Source organism: Pan troglodytes, chromosome 5 (assembly GCF_028858775.2).
Source record: "Pan troglodytes isolate AG18354 chromosome 5, NHGRI_mPanTro3-v2.0_pri, whole genome shotgun sequence".
In the NCBI taxonomy this organism is placed as follows: Eukaryota; Metazoa; Chordata; class Mammalia; order Primates; family Hominidae; genus Pan; species Pan troglodytes.
In genome coordinates this window covers 158,727,284-158,744,419 of record NC_072403.2, presented here as the reverse complement: position 1 = coordinate 158,744,419, position 17,136 = coordinate 158,727,284, and the positions used below count along the sequence as shown (strand labels likewise).

General features: G+C 35.8%; 1 long non-coding RNA gene across 1 annotated transcript; it reads left to right on the top strand.

Annotated features, from left to right (window-relative positions):
• Positions 1 to 217: 217 nt before the first annotated feature.
• LOC107975411 (uncharacterized) lies at positions 218 to 16,478 on the top strand. The gene is made up of 4 exons (XR_010158226.1): positions 218 to 298; positions 13,346 to 13,421; positions 15,100 to 15,280; positions 16,178 to 16,478. It is a non-coding gene; the product is annotated as an uncharacterized LOC107975411 (long non-coding RNA).
• The last annotated feature ends 658 nt before the right edge of the window (positions 16,479 to 17,136 follow it).

Genomic DNA, 17,136 nt, shown 5'->3' with positions numbered 1-17,136 from the left:
GGGGTCTAGCACTAGCTCTGTTTCTACACTCCTGCTGCTGCCTGATAGAGATGCCTCTCTTGTTTTGGACTCCAAGGTAAAGTAAGCCTTTTCATTTTGTGCATCATAATTTAAAATGACAAATGGAATCTATTTTTTTCTCCATCTAACGCATATATAGCTACCATTTATTAATTCTTGTTTCCTTCTTATGTTGCTCTTTGTTGTCATTTTTAAGGGAAGAAGAGACTGGGTCACGGGAATGCTTTAATGTGGAAACCCTGAATTCATTCCACACATCTGCCTTCTGGGGACACAGGTAAATGAGGCTGAGTAGTGAAGTGGGAAGTTCCTGAAAATGTGACAGCAAGCCTCTGTCCACTGCCAGACCGAAGACAGGGAGGTGCTCATCGGCAAATTAATGGATGTTAAAGGGAAGCAAAATAACACCAAGATAGACTCAGATGAACTACCCAGTGGCAACACTCTTTGGTAGAGTGCAGTCTAATTAAGTCTTTGACAGAGTGCAGTCTAATTAAGTATTCAAAGAGCACAGAGTGAACAGACCTCCTTCCTTGAGATATAAGCATGTGTATGTCTTCTAGCAATTGTGAGGAGGAGATGGATAGAAGTGAAAAGTAAAAGGAAGAATATGGGAGAACTAAGGGAAGGATATTGAATCACTGCAGATTTATACAAACAGCTCTTATTTTCTGTTTTGCTAATGAAAAAATTTACATAATGAAATTTAATTTTGCTGGGAATTGAAGTAAATTAATTTGCCACATCAAACTTTTTTCCTCCTTGGGTTTCTTTGGTTTTAAGTCTTTACAGATTATGATTATTCTGGGTACTCCATTACTCAGCATTGCATCTGAGGCCTGGGAATCATTTCACACCTCAACAGATCTTTAAATGTAGCATCAAGCGATTTCATAATTAACTTGTCTTCACTCTGTGTCTTAACACACAAAATTCCAGCCAAATGAAAGTGTAACAGATGGGAAAAGTCACTTGGAAAGGAATGCTAATTAAGTAGTTTTAATTTCTCTTTGAAAGCCAGGATTAATATACTGATTTCAAATAATTGAGGATGTGTTTCAAATGCTTGGTATGTGGGTTGAGAATTCAAGGAGCAATCAGTGCTTCTTTTGAGCCTTTAAGGAAAATCTCGCCATTCAAAGTGTTTCTTTATCATCCTCATGGTTTATCATCACCCTCCTAAGCTCTTGTTTGTGCCTTGAACTTCTCATTGTGAGAGCAGCGGAGACTACTGACAACCTTTTGCTTGCTATAATTCAATTCATACCAAGGGATAAAGCAAGCAAAACATAGCTGGTCAGGGCAAATCTCAATAGAGCCCAAGCCCCTCAGGGACAGAGCCAGTCAGTATTCTGCTGTAGTATGATGTCACAACCAAGATATTGACATTGATACAATCCTTACATAATACTCAGATTTCCATAGTTTTAGTTGAACTCATTTGTGTGAGTTTATTTAGCTCAATACAATTTTATCATCTAGGTAGGTTTGTGTATCCACCACCACAGTCAATATACTGTGCACTTCCAACACGACGAGGGTACCTTGTGTGGACCTTTATGACTAAACTACACACCTTCTTCCAAACCCTGGTAACCACTAATCTGCCCCTCCATTTCTAAAATGTTGTCATTTCAACAATGTTATATAAATTGGGTGATACAGTCTATAACCCTTTGTGATTGGGTTTTTCACTCAAAATAATTCCTAGAAGATTTATCCAACTTGTGGCATGTATCAATAGTTCATCCCATTTCATTGCTGAGTACTATTCCATGTTGTGTGTGTATGTGTCTGTGTATCTATCTCCATCCATCCATCCATCCATCCATCCATCCATCCATCCATCCATCCACATACATAGGTACACTACAATTTGTTTAGTCATTTAACTATTGAAATACATTGGAGCTGATTCTTATTTTGGGCAATTACAAATAAAGCAACTATGAACATTTTGTAAAAGTGTTTGTGAGAACATAAGTTTTTATTTCTCTGGGATAAGTACCCAAATGTTCAATTACTGGGTCATCTGGTAGTTGTAGGCTTATTTTTTTTTTAAAGAACTACCACATTGTTTTTCAGAGTGGTTTTACCATTTCATATTACTACCATCAATATATGAATGATTTAGCTTCTTTGTGTCCTCACAGCATTTGGTATTGTCGCTATATTTTATTTTAGACCTTCTGACAGGTATGTAGTGATATCACATTGTGATTTAAATGTGCATTTCCCTAATTGCTAATGATGATGACCATCTTTTTTGGGTTTACCACCCCATATCTTCTTCAGTAACGTCTGTTCATGTCATTTGCCAATTTTCTAATTGTATTGATTGTTGTTGAGTTTTAAGAATTCTTTGTGTATTCTAGATACTAGTCCTTTGTCAGATATGTAGTTTGCAAATATTTTCTCCTAGTGCGGCTTGACTTTTCATCCTCTCCACATGTTTCACAGAGCAAATTTTTAATTATGATGATGCCCAATTCATTGATATTTTTCCTTTTATGAATTGTGATATTTGGTATCAAATCTAAGAATCGTGTCTAATCCAAATACGATATTCTATGTTTTTTCTAAAAGTTTTGTAGTTTTACAAGTTCAGTCTATGATCCATTTTGAGTTAAATATTGTCTAAATTGTGAGGTTTAGGTTGAGGTTATTTTCTCTTTTTATTTTTTCCCGTGGATATTCACTTTTTCTGGAACCATTTACTAAAAGGCTATTTTTCCTCCATTGAAATGGCTTTATATCTTTGTCAAAAATTAATTGGGCGTATTTGTGTGGGTATATTTCTGGATTTACTATTCTGTTCCATTGATCCATTGTCTATCATTCTGCCAATAGTCCACTGTTTTGATTGTAATAGCTAGATGATAAGTCTTAATGTTGGGTAGAGTACTCCCCCCTACTTTATTGTCCTTTATCAGTATTGCTTTAGATATTCTAGGGTTTGTGCCTTCCCACATAAATTTTAGAATAAGCTGGTGTGTATCTATAAAAAAACTTAGGTGAAATTTTAAGTAATTATCTTCAAATTATCTTCAAACTCTAGATTACACTGGGGAGAACTGACATCTTTTCTGAGTCCTCCAATTTATAAACAGTGTGTCTTTTCATTTTGTTGGATCTTCTTTAATTTCTTTTATCATCAATTTATAAATTTCAGCATACAGGTCCTGTACATCATTTGCTAAAGATACTTCTAAGTATTTTATTTTCTGTGGAATGGATTATAAATAGTATTGTGTTGTTAATTTAGGTTTCTATATGTTCACTGTTAGTGTATGGAAATGTAGTTAATTTTTGCATGTTAATCTTGTATCTTGTGACTTTTCTCAACTCATGCATTAGTTCTACAAGGTTTGGTTGGTAGATTTCTTGAGATTTCCTACATTAGTAATCATGTCATCTTCAAATAAAGATTTCCCTTCCTTCTTTCCTTCCTTCCTCCCTCCCTCCCTCCCTCCCTTCCTTTCTCCCTTCCTCTCTCTCTCTTTCTTTCTTTCATGTGTTTTTCTATTTTTTATTGCAGTAGCTAGAACTTACAGTATGTAGAATAAAAGTAGTGAAAGCCAACATCAGTATTTGTTCCTGATCTTGGATAGAAAGCATTGTCTTTCACTATTGAGTATGACATTAGCTATAAGCTTTTTGGAGATATGTTTAGTCAAGTTGAATATTTTCCTCTATTTTTATGATTCTGAGAGTTTTTATCATAAATATGTGTTGAATATTGCTCATTGTTTTTTCTACATTGATTTATACGATCATGTAAATTTTCCTCTTGTATTCTGTTGATGTGGTGGATTACATTGATTTAAGAATGATGAATCAGCCTTGCATACCTGGAATAATTCCCATTTCATAATGGGGCTTAATTTTTTAATATACATTGTTGTATTTTGTTTGCTACTATTTTGTAGGGGATTTTTTTGTGTCTAAGTTCATGAGAGATATTGGTCTTTAGTTTTCCTTGGTTATACTGGCTATGTCTGGTTTTGATATCATCAATGATTTCAGATCAAATGATTTGAGAAGCATTCCCTTATCTCTATTATCTGGAAGAGATCATGTAAAATTGTTGTTTATCCTTTATTAAATGTTTGGAAGATTTCATCAGTGAAACCATCTGGGCCTGAGATCTCTTTCTTAGGAGCTTTTAAATTATGAGTTATATTTCATTTATCATCATAGGGCTATTTAGATCGTCAGTTTAATCTTGGTTGAGTTTGGTAGTTGCTGTCATCAAGGAATTAGTTCATTTATTCTAAGTTGTAAAATATGTGAGCATAAAAGTATTCATAATATTATCTTTTTCTTCTTTTTTCTTTGATGAGTCCAGGATCTACTTTATTCCTGTTGGTGATTGTGTCTCTTATTTTTGTCAGTCTTGCTAGAGATTTATCAATTTATTTTCTGAAGACCAACCTTGCTATTTAATTGATTTTCTTTATTATTTTTCTATTTTTAACTTTATTGATTTTTTCTCTTATATTTATTATTTTTGTTTGTTCTGGGTTTTTTCTTCTTATAAGCTCTCTATATTATTTTATTTCAATGGAGATGTCCTCTTTGACCTATATATTATTTAATTATTTTAAACTGTGTTTAATTTTCATGTATTTACTTTCTGATTTTCTTTCTGTTACTGATTTATACTTTGACTCCATTATTGTTAGAGAACACTCTTATAATTTCAAGTTTTTAAAATTTGTCAAGGCTTATTTTATAACCCAGAATATAATTTATCTTGGTGAACTTTCATGGGCACTCAAAAAAAAATTTGTATTCTGCTGTTGATCAGTGCAGTGTTCTATATAGGTTTTATATTTCTAATCTAAAATCCCAAATCCAAAATGCTCTGCAATCCAAAACTTTTTGAGCACCAACATAATGCTCAAAAGAAATACTCATTGAAACATTTTAAATTTCAGTTTTTATTTTTTTAATTGGGGATGCTCAATCAGTAAGTATAATGCAGGTATTTTAAAAATCCAGAAATATCAATATCTGAAACAGATCTTGTCCCAAGCATTTTGGATAAAGGGTACTCAACCTGTATGTGTCACTTAGATCCTATTGATAGACAGTGTTTTTAGGATATCCTATGTCCTTGCTAATTTTCTTCTTAGTTGTTCTATCAATTTGTGGGGGAGGCTATGGAAATCTAGTATGTTTGTGCTTATTTCTCCTTTCAGTTCTATCAATTTTTGTTTCATATGTGTTGAAACTCTGTTAGTTGGTACATATGCATTTAGGCTTGCTATGTCTTCCTAGTGGGTTAATCCCTTTATTATTATGTAATATCGCTCTTTGTCTCTAGTTTCTTTGCTATATTAATATAGCCTTTCATGCTATTTAAATATTAATATTTGCATGATTTTGCCCACTTTTACCTTTCTACCCATGTTGCTAAATTTAAAATAAGTTTCTTGTAATCACTACAGTTGAACTGTGCTTTTCTATCCACTTTGCCAATATATCTTTTTTGATTGGTCTATTAGATAATTTACATTTAGTAATTATTGATATGTAAGCACTTAAGTCTGCCATTTTATTATTTACTTACTACTGGTTTGTTCTGGTTTTGTTTCTCTGTTTCTTTTGTCTTACTTTCCTGTGAGATACTTGAAGAGCAATTTTTAAGATGTTATCTTGACTTATTTTTAGAGTTTTTGAATGTGTATCTTTGTATAATTTGTTGTGGTTGCTCTAGATATATATATAGTATATATACACATATATAACATATATTCATATGTATACATATATAGTGTATATATACATATATAGTAGATATATACATACATATATATATATATATAAACACAGTCTACTGGTACCAACATTTTACCACTTCGAGTGAAGTATAGAAGCCTCACTTCCATTTGAGTTCCTTTACCTTTCCAAACTTTAAATATTATCATCTTGGATGCAAGATGCTGCGATAATTTTTAATTTTAATAAGTTTATAAAGCTCATTAGAAAAATGCTCTGTTATTCCTTCTTCCTTCCTGATGCTGCAAGATTACTTCTTTTATCCTTTTCTTTCTTTTTGAGAATTTCCTTTAACCACCATATCTCTGATAATGCTTTTAGTTTTCTTCCTCGTGAGAATGTTTTTATTTTCCTTCCATTTATGAAGGATAGTTTCACCACAATTCTGTGTTGACAGTTGTTTTATTTATTTATTTATTTTTCTTTCAGCATTTGAAAATATTATGCCACTTTCTTCCTGGCTTCTGTGGTTTCAGATGAGAAATCTATCATCCTTTAAGTGAGTGTTCCCATATAGATAATGTATCATTTCTCTCTGGCTGGTTTCGAGACATTTTCCTTATTTTTGCTATTCAAAACTTTAATTAGGTATTTTGCCATAGGTTTCTTTGAGTTTATGCTGTTTGGGATTCACTCAGCTTCTTGGATCCGTAGGTTTGTGTCTTGTGTCAGCCATTATTTCTTCAAACACTCTTTCATCCCCACTTTTTCTCCTTTTCTTCTGGGACTCTGCTGACATGAATGATGGATTTTTTTTTAATCATCTTACAGGTCCCTGAGGCTTTGACGTTTTAAGGAATCTGTTTTCTTCCTATTGTTCACAATGGTTCTTGTTATAAGAGTGAATTTGATTATTCTGCTTCAAATTCATTGATTCTATACTTTGTCATCTCCACTCTACCAATGAGCCCTTCCATCAGATTATTTCTTTTATTGTATTTTCAGTTCTACGATTTCCATTTCTCTTTTTAATAACTCCTATTTTTTTCTGATATGTTCTACTTATAATTTGTTTCAAGAGAATTTATAATTGATATCTGAAGCATTTTTATGATAACTACTATAAAATCTTTGTGAGAAAATTCCAACATCTGATTTATCTCAGTGTTGATATCAACTCCTTTTCTCATTCAAGTTGTGATTTTCTGGTTCTTGTTATGAAAGGTTATTTTAAATTTCATTCTAGACTTTCCCCCCTATTTTGTCAGGAAACACTGAGTCTTATTTTAATCTTTTATTTTAGAAGATTGTCTCACTGCTTAGTTTTAGCATACAGGTCTTTGCTTACTTTTGTAGGTTGTAGGTATAATGGCATTTTGATTGTCAGAGCCTTTGTGGTATTATTTTCATCCACCTGGTTTATCTGGTGCTTCGGGAGTTCACATTGGTTTCTACTGGTGCTGCCTAAGGGACAAAATAGGGTTTCTTTAGGCCAGCTGCTGGATGTCTCTGAATGGGAATGGGGCATGGTGGGATTCCCCTACCAGTGCCTTCTGCCTTCTCTATTACCTCTGGCCAGGGGAGAAGACTCTCCTGCTGTAGGCACAAAAAGACTTCCTATATAGGGCTACTTGCTATAAACTGAGTTCTTTGTTTCCCTGCCTGGTATCTGTATCTCTAGGTGGGAGAAGAATCTTGAGTTCATGGGGACAAATAGGCTTCCTTGACCAGGCACCAGCCATAGCTTGGTACCCTCTGCCAGCTCCGTTGACCTGCTCAGTACCTCTCAGTGGAAAAAGGGAGTCTCAGGACAGGCAGGGAACATTAATGTTTCCATTGGCTGCCTGTTTATGGCAAGGCTGTCAATCAATCACCATTACCAGTGGTGTCTGTTCACCTGATGTTGTCAGAAGGACTCACATTCTAAGCAGGAGAAAACAAAACCTACCTTGGCTTCCTTCCTTTGCTATTTTGCTGGTCAGAAAACAATAGGTCTGGGTAGCATTTGTGTGTTGGGTGGGTGGCAGGGGGAAGGCAAGCCTCCGTGCTACTGTGCTTTTCCCCCAGCCATGAGGTCTAAAATCAGCTCACCTTCTTACCACTTTTCAGAGTTCTACTTTGGTTTTCTGCTGCATCATTTCCAGAATTTACAACTGTGATTTGTGGGGAGGCTAAAAAATCAGATTGGAAGTCAGAGTCTATCAAATAGATTTTTGGAAAAGCAAATAGATAAATGTAAACCAAAAATAAAATTCTAAGCCCCCCAACTAATTGAATGGACTCCCCTTGGCCAAAGGAATGCCAAAGAAACCTGAAAAAACTAATTCAGGCTATGACAGGAAAGGGGGACAGTTGGACACGCCTGTTATAACCTCTCCATTTGGAGTTTAGGCACAACAGGCCAGCATTAACAATAAAATAGAGATCATAAGACTGATAAAGTAGACTGTTTGTAGCAATAAGATACCGAAGTCCGACCTGACTGGTATAGCATCACAGGACACATAGGAGATCCTGAAGCAATTCAAAGTATTTTATCCCCAAATATATTTTCTTTTACATATTTTGATATGGCTCTGCAAAGTCATCTCTTGTAAGGAAAATTGTAGAGAATCTTCTTCCCTTTCTAGGTCTTTTCCTAATCCAGGAGAGACTTAACTGAGAATCTAACACCTTTTATGGTCCAAGAAAAGACATTTACCATTGATTTTCTCTGAAGCCTACTACCTGTGGCTTCATCTACATAACAAAACCCTGGCTTCCACAACTCCCTTATCTTAATTCAGGCATTTCTTTCTGCTCTGACTTCAACTTCTTAGGCAAAACTTCACTCTTTCAACCAATTGCCAATCAGAAAATCTTTGAATCCACCTATGACTTGTAAGCTCCTTCACCCTTTAGATGTCCCAGTGACCCACTTTCCAGGCTGAACCAATATATACCTTTCATGAATTGACTTATGTCTTTACATGTAACTTCTGTTACCACTGTAAACCCACCACCTCTGTAACTCAACCAGTTGAGGCACATGTTCTCCAGACCTCTTGAAACTGGGCTATGAGCCATGGTCACTCTTATTTGACTCAGAATAAACCTTTTCAAATATTTTAGACTTTGGCTTTTTTCACCAAGGTAAGAAACTTGTTATTTAAATGTAAAAGGTGAACTGGTATATCAAGAGCCACACTTGACCCTTTATGCAGGATTGAACAGAAATTTTACTTGGAAAATGTGTGTTATATCCCCAATTAACCAATGTTCTTGTACTTTATTAAAGTGGTTTTTTCTTTTTCTTTTTTCCCTTTATCAAGAATAGAGTCTGGGCTAAATTCCAATTTTAAATAAGTATACTGAACTTCCAAATTCTCTTGGCAGTGTAAATCACATGCAGTTTTCTTCATGTTCTGTCTTTAACTTGTGGAACAGAACATTTGCGTACATTGAGATAGATGGTGAGTTCTACCAAAAGCTGCCTGGACAGAAAACACCTTTCAATTAATTATTCCACCAGATTTACAAGAACACCAAAGCCTGCAATGTTGTATATTTGAGTAAGCACTCTATTTTTCTCCCTGATTGAAACACGCTTATTTTCTTGCCGTAGTGTTTGGATCTGTTTAACACTTTTGTAAACATAAAGAGGTTTGTTTGCTAAACAACAAACAAAAATTCATGTTGACATTCACAAATGCAACATTTGGGTGGTGTACTAATTCGAGCCAATGAATCTTTACTCACCTCAGTTCTCTAACCTCCCACATGACAGTTCTACTCCAGAAAGAGAGAGTCTCCACCTTTACTTCTCAATTGAAACTTTCCAGCTAAATACCTGTGGAGGCCAAAGCAACTCTATTTTGGATGCTAATCTGTCATGTTGCCTTCTGTTTAATGACATTTCTGGGAAGGCCTTTAAGATTTCCAGTTTATCTATTATTCCTTGTGTAAGGGCATGTACTTACCTAAATGTACTGCCCTTACATCAAAACAACCTTGATGTTATTGTACTTCAATTCTCCTACATATCCCTTCTGAATCACGTATTCTTTCTCTATGGCAAATAAACTCTGAGTCAGGTGGGTAATGGTGCAGGAATCCACTATCTTGTCTTGCTGCCATCTGAGACACAGACATGGTTTCTGTTTGTAAATCCTTATTAAATGTTCTCTTCTGAGAAACTGGATATGTCAGTCTCTTTCTTCAGCTTCTTAGCTTCCTTGGACTTGGAGGTAGGTTTGCATAGACCTGCTCCTTGTAGAACATCTCTTTGCTCTTATTCCCTTCTTAAAACCTGCTGGCCTACAGCTCTGACATGATAAATTATTTTGTATTTAAATATCATCCTATTTTTGTTCACAATATGAAATCTTGAAGCATAGGACTGGAAAGTATTCAAAATTCCCAAGATAACCAACTCAGTCTTTTCAAGGAGGACAAATTTAAACCAAAGAATTTACATTATATTTCAGGACCTTCAGAGAAATAAATTTCATAATATCTTTTGTAGATATGTAAACCAAAAAGTATCTGAGACAGATCTCAATTAATTTAGAAGTTTATTTTGCCAAAGTTAAGGATGTACCCATGACACAGACTCAAGAGATCCTGAGAACATGTGCCCAAGGTTGGGCTACAGCTTGGTTTTATATGTTTTAGAAAGACACAAGACATCAATCAATACATATAAGATGTATGTTGGTTTAGTCTGAGAAGGTGGAAGGAGTCAAAGAGGGACTGGTTGACGGGCTTCCAGGTCATGGGTGAATTTGAAGATTTCCTGATTGGCCATTGGTTGAAAGGGTTTCTCTAAAGACCTGGAATCAGTAGAAGGGAGTGTCTGGGTTAAGATAAGAAATTGTGGAGATGGAGGCTTTTATTATGTAGCTGAAGTCTCCAGGTCGCGGGCTTCAGGGAGAATTGATTGCAAATGTTTCTTATCAGACTTAAAAAGGTGCCAGACCCTTAGTTAATTCTCTTCTGGAAAAAGACCTGGAAAGGGAAGAAGATTCACTACAGAATTTAGATTTTCCCCACAAGAGGCAGCTTTGCAGGGCCATTTCAAAATATACCAAAGAAATATATTTTGGGGTAAAATACTTTGATTTCTTTTAGGGCCTGCTATCTGTCATGTTGGCATCTTATTGCTACAAAGAGTTGACTTTGTAAGTCTTAACATCTCTGTTTTAATGTTAATGCTAGTCAGCTGTGCCTGAATTCCAATGGGAGGAGAATATAATGAGGTATGTCTGATCCCCACATCCCCTCATGACCTGAACTAGCTTTTCAGGTTAAGTTAAGAATGACCCTGGCTGAGAGGAGGGTTCCATTTAATTGATTGGGGAGCTTAGAATTTTATTTTTGGTTTATAGATACATTCTAATATCAAATAGCTTCAATTATTTCCAAGTGAATTTCTCCAAGTAATTAAGCCATTCTTCAAAAAAAAAATTTCACTAGATGAAAATCTTTTATTGTTGTACTTCCTTATGCTATTTGAAAACTAAATTTCCAGAACAGCAGTATTTTATGGTTACATATTCTTTAAGAACCTGATGAGGGTTGGGCACTGTGGCTCATACCTGTAATCCCAGCACTTTGAGAGATCAAGGTGTGCAGACCACTTGACCCCAACTTGAGACCAGCCTGGGCAACATAGTGAACTCCTGTCTCTACACAAAATACAAACATTAGCCAGGAGTGGTGGTGGAGCACACCTGTGGCCCCAGATACTTAGTAGGCCAAGGTGAGAGGATCACCTGAGTCTGGGAGGTTGAGGCTGCAGTGAGCTGAGATCATACCACTGCACTCCCGCCTGGGTGACAGAGTGAGACCCTGTCCCCCAACCCCTCATAAAAAAGAACCTGATGAAAGCTATGAATTTCTATAAAAGAAAATAAGTACAATTGTGGGAGGTTTAGGTGCTACCTGAATCTCATCCAAAGATCCCAGGTTAAGAACCCTTGCTCTGGAGTATGGATGTTTTTTCTCAGAACTCTTGAGGTGTCTCTTTTAAGTTTCAAAATCTCTAATGTGGACCATTTTCAGGAAGTGGAAACCAAAGTTGGATTTGAGTGTGTCAATTTTGATTATTTGGTTTTATATAACAGAAACAAACTCTGGTTAAACTTAAGAAAAAAAAGCCATTGGAAATATATTTGAGTAAATCATAGGTTTGGAAAAAAAAAAAAAAACAACAAAAAACAAAAAACACAAAACACCCAAACCAGAAAGGATAGAAGTGATACTAATTTAATGGACAGTCTCCTTGAGATGCTGCTTATGACTCAGCTTCGGCTCTTTTGTTGCTGTTATCGAACAAAACTGAGGTCCACTTGCCAGGTGCAGTAAAACCAGATATCCACATAGAGGTTTTTGCAGAGACAGAAACGAAAGCATTATTATTTGCAGGTACAAAGCAAGTAAGACCAGGCAGCTAGTGCTCAAATTTTGACTTCCTTGATGGCTTGGCAGTAACAGTTTTTAAAGGCAGGGGAAAATTTCAGGAAAGCAGAAGTTATAGGCCAAATCATAAATCAATATATGGAGGTTACACATTGGTTTTGGCCTAAAAGGGTGTGATATGTTGAAGGGGGGCTTATAGGTGGTAGGTACATTCAAAAACTTTCTGACTTCTAATTGTGAAGGAAGAGAGAAGCGTTGTTTAAAAATTTGGGGTCAGCAGAAAAAAAAAGTGTTAACTGGCCTGGGTGTGTGACTCCCTCCAAACTCCTCAGGAAGAAATTTAGAACAAATTACAGTGGTCAGAGCTTAGTGTTCAATTCCTCCTTATCTAGGGTTTATGTGTCAGTGAATCTGTTTATGGGGATCTCGGTGGGAGGCTGGTTTTCTGAAAGACAACTATGGGACATATGTTAACATGCTATATTTAGTTTCTGTAGGAAACCAAACACATCTGCACCCAAACTTCCTTGGCTATTGTTTGAGGCTATTATTGCTGTTTTGCTAATCAGGTTACTTATTTACTTCTCAGGGCTAACTAGGTGCCTGGAATTTCCCTTGAAGGAATTCAAGATTTTCCTTCTTTTCTATGCTGGGGTGGCCTGCAGGCCCCTAAAATGGGACTCTCTACTCCATCTCATTTCTGCTACTAAAAAAACAGTGGAAGGGATGTGAAGTAGAAGGCAACCAAAAAAAAGTCTGTTAAAATAGTCACAGGCTTCTGAGAAGGTGACAATGGAAACCACTGCTTTCTGTTATTTTAACTGTCTTTGATATTTTTATTGTGGCCACAATTATTCTCCTACCTCTTATTACTTTATGTCTACATACAACAGACCTATATGAATTATGAGAAACCAGGCTGCAAACACTGGTCAGCCTCCAAGGACATATTTTCAAACAGCCACTTCCAATGTAACCAGTGAGTATAACAGCAAGAAGACATTCTCAGAAGGTGGACCTGGGGGGGCATGGAGACCAACTGAATGGAGAGGAGCTGTTAGAATACGGAATCAGACCTGATCAAGGCCTGTCACCACCTCCTGATGGGGACTTCACAATGTCTACCCTGAGGGATTTCAGAACTGCTAACTGCTGTCTCCCATTCCTCCCCTTTCTGAATGAAAGTGTTGTTTATTCCCAGGTCCAACATTCTATATTAGATACGTGCGGGGGAAGCAGGTAAAAAACAAGGGACACCATTGTGGCCAAAGGAACAGGTAAAAAATATAAAGTGTCATAAATTTGGAACCATCTCACTTTAACGGCATGACTATGAGCTTCCAGATCAGTGACTCCCTGTTTGCCTTAGTGGTGTATAAATTAGAATCCTATTTGGAAAATAAAGCTGTTTCTACTAGAATATGATCCATGACTTCTGTAAACATTGTAAAATATCACTGTTGACAATCTGCCATCTGGTATTATCACAGTCTCTTAAGAATGTGAATATTTTTGTGAAGTCCTGTAAACTGTGTTTTTCAATATCTTCACTTGAAGACCAATATGATGGATTTTTGATAATGATCATAAGTTTTGATATAGCCCCCTTTAGACAACAGCCTAATAGTTAAAACAATGCAAATACTTAATATATTCAACCATATTCTATCAAAAGCCTATTCTGTGAGGTTTTGGGCTAGGTTCTATGCGTGATTAAAAATAACCTAACAATGGCTGGGAGCAGTGGCTCACACCTGTAATCCCAGCACTTTGGGAGGCCGAGGCAGGCAGATCATGAGGTCAGGAGATCGAGACCATCCTGGCTAACACAGTGAAATCCCGTCTCTGCTAAAAAAAATACAAAAAAATTAGCCGGGCATGGTGGCAAGCTCCTGTAGTCCCAGCTACTCAGGAGGTTGAGGCAGGAGAATGGTGTGAACCCAGGAGGCGGAGCTTGCAGTGAGCTGAGATCACACCACTGCACTCCAGCCTGGGCAACAGAGCAAGACTCCGTCTCAAAAAAAAAAAAAGAAACCTAACAATTATGATATAGTTCTTTCTTACACTCGAGATTATAGCCCATTAAAATGAAATCTTATACAAAGTATTATAAAAATGGTCTTTAGTGTGACAATCTAGTTAAACAATAATGACACAATTGAAAAAATAAAACTTATCAGTCAATATTGTGGCACCCAGAGTACTGAAGACTAAAGGCTACTGAAATCTGCAAATGACTTATGAGCAGTTCATTAGGAATGTGAACTTCTTTCAAGAAAGTGTGTATCATATCTGCAAATTACAAATTCAGCCCTTTGAATTTTCCCATGTTTTCTTCATCTTTGTCTTTATGGAACCAGAAATAACTAATGAGGTGACTTAAATGTTGATAAATGAAAAAGGAAAAGTAAACATAAAGAATCTGTATGATTCATAAATTGGAAATTAGTCTTTACATTCTAATTGACTATTCTAAGAACTATTTTCATGGTATCTAATATTAATAATTTAATGACTTTAGATGATATGCTAAAGAAATGATGGTTCTTAGAAAAGCTTTAATATTATTTTCCAAAGGTTGTTTTGCACACATCATATTATAAAACATGCAGACTTTGGGCACATGCTACACCAGAAGTAACTGAGCTAAAAATTAGCTAAATTCATAGAGAAATATACAAATAATTCAGAGTTCCTTTAGAATAAATTCATAGCAACCATTTTGTATTATTAAGGTAATGGTTATTGATCAGGTTTTATCTAATATGGTTTTGGACATTTGCACAAGTTTAAACTTTCTGGTGAAAATAGCATGTTTTTCCAAGCTCTTTAAAATGTTATAGTGATGTTAACAAAGTTAGCCTGTTGTCACCAATGAGCCATAGTCATGACTTAAACTATTTAGTCATTTAAATATTAACTGATTAGACTTTGTTATGTGACATATTTATTTAGAGTGTTTCCACGAAGTCAAACAGCTTTTTATGAGGTTTCTTTGTATCTGTCTGAATGTATCAATCACCTACAATGGAATGAAAGATGCCCAGATGCTATCTGAATTGATGATTCTGAAATCAACAGCTTGATTAACAGTGACAGTAAAGAGTATCATTACGTTATATACCAGATGGAAAAGGTATTTACAGATTAGATAAGTGAATTTTCATAATTAGCAAAATAAATTAAAAATGCTTGGTTTATTTGAATTTAGAATTGTTTAAAGTTATGAAAATATACATATGCATAGTAGGGTTGTTTGTTATATAAGTTCACTTCAAAAATAAATCATACATGTGGTAATGCTGCCATCTGTGCCTGACCAAAAAAGTAAAAAACAAGGATGTTTAGCTTAAAGTTCTAAGCACATTCAATAGGTAATGAAGCTATTCCATAAAAACACATCTGTGGTTGGAAACTGTTTTATGTAAATTAAAATGACTAAAATCTGTTTTATAATTGATTAGACAAAATACTTTATGACAATTTGAAACAAAGTTTCTTCATAATGTTACTTTCAGAGATATTCTATAAAGGTTACTGAAAGCTTTTATTAATCTGGTATAAATAAACCCACCCAGGGCAGGGCCCAAGCAAGGGGATGGAGGTGGCAAGACGCGTGTGAAACTGTCTTTGCAAAATTATAACAGTAAGAGAAGTCTAACACAACTGACTCCACCTTGCTTCTAACCTCAAGCTACCTGCCTTTTCTCATTCCTGTATGTAGGCCAAGCCAACTATGGGAGGAATTCAGCATAATTCCTGTACCAAAACTACCCGCCTCCTTGTTTGGGGACTGAAAGTGACTATATCAGACTAATGAAAGACCACAGTTTACAATTATGTTGGGAGCTTGAACTGTGCTAAGATATAGGCATAGTTAAACAATAGCTGGTCATTGTTTCCTAGCTTGCTTTTTTATAATTGCTTACTGCTCAGGATTCTTGTACCCAATGCTCACAAATTTTATAACTTCACCAATTGCTCTTACAGGTAACTTGTGAAACTTGAGACTGGTCTTTCAAATATTTTTCAGACTTTGCATTCTGGTAGACCAACTGATGCCACCCAGACCCGTGACCCATGCCAAAGAACTGATTCAACTGGTTCTGTGACTCCCACCCATGAAGTCACTCAGGACATGAAGACAGTTTTGACACTCCTGTGATTTCATCCCTGACCAAATCGCAGTTCCCATTCCTTAGCACCCCACACACACCAAATCATCCTAAAAAACCCTTACCTCCAAATTCATGGGGAGGCAGATTTGAGAGATATTGCCCATCCTCCCCACTCAGTGGCCCTGCAATTATTAAAATTATTTCTTTGCTGCAACATCTACTGTCTCAGTGTATTGGTGTTTTCCATGCAGTGGGCAAGAAGAACCTCACTGGGCCATAACATGGATTTTGTTTCTCTGAGAAAAGTTCTATCATACATATATATATATATATATTTTTTTTTTCTTTGCCAATTCTCCCTTTATTTCCCTGTTTTTCAAGGGGAAATGAATGCAAGAGTTTGTTTTGAATGAGACAGAAATACAAGATAAATGTCAGTTAACAGATCAGAGTTTACACACATATTTTTTTGTCTGCAAACAAACTAAATATAATGAGAGGCTCTAGGACTAGAATTCAATGTTTTGTTTGAAAACTTGATGTCTAGAAGCCAGTTAAAAGTTTATTAAAGCTATCAGCCGTTTTTAGATTCATTTAAATGAAGACAGTTACATTTCCAAAAACAGTTTAGTGGGCACTTTGATTGTGGAAAAGGGGAAGCTACAATCTATTTTTTAGTGGAGTTGTTGGATGCGATGAGGAGTTAAATTACTCCATATAATGGTGCTTCATTATCACCAGAATTGTGCCTCAGGGATTATTTCTATCATCTCAAAGGCAAGCCTATGTCTTCAGAACAAGAACACTGTTTTCTCTGCCCTTATACCAGCCCAGAGAAGGGACAGCTTGATCTTGAAGTACTTGAAGGGCTGAA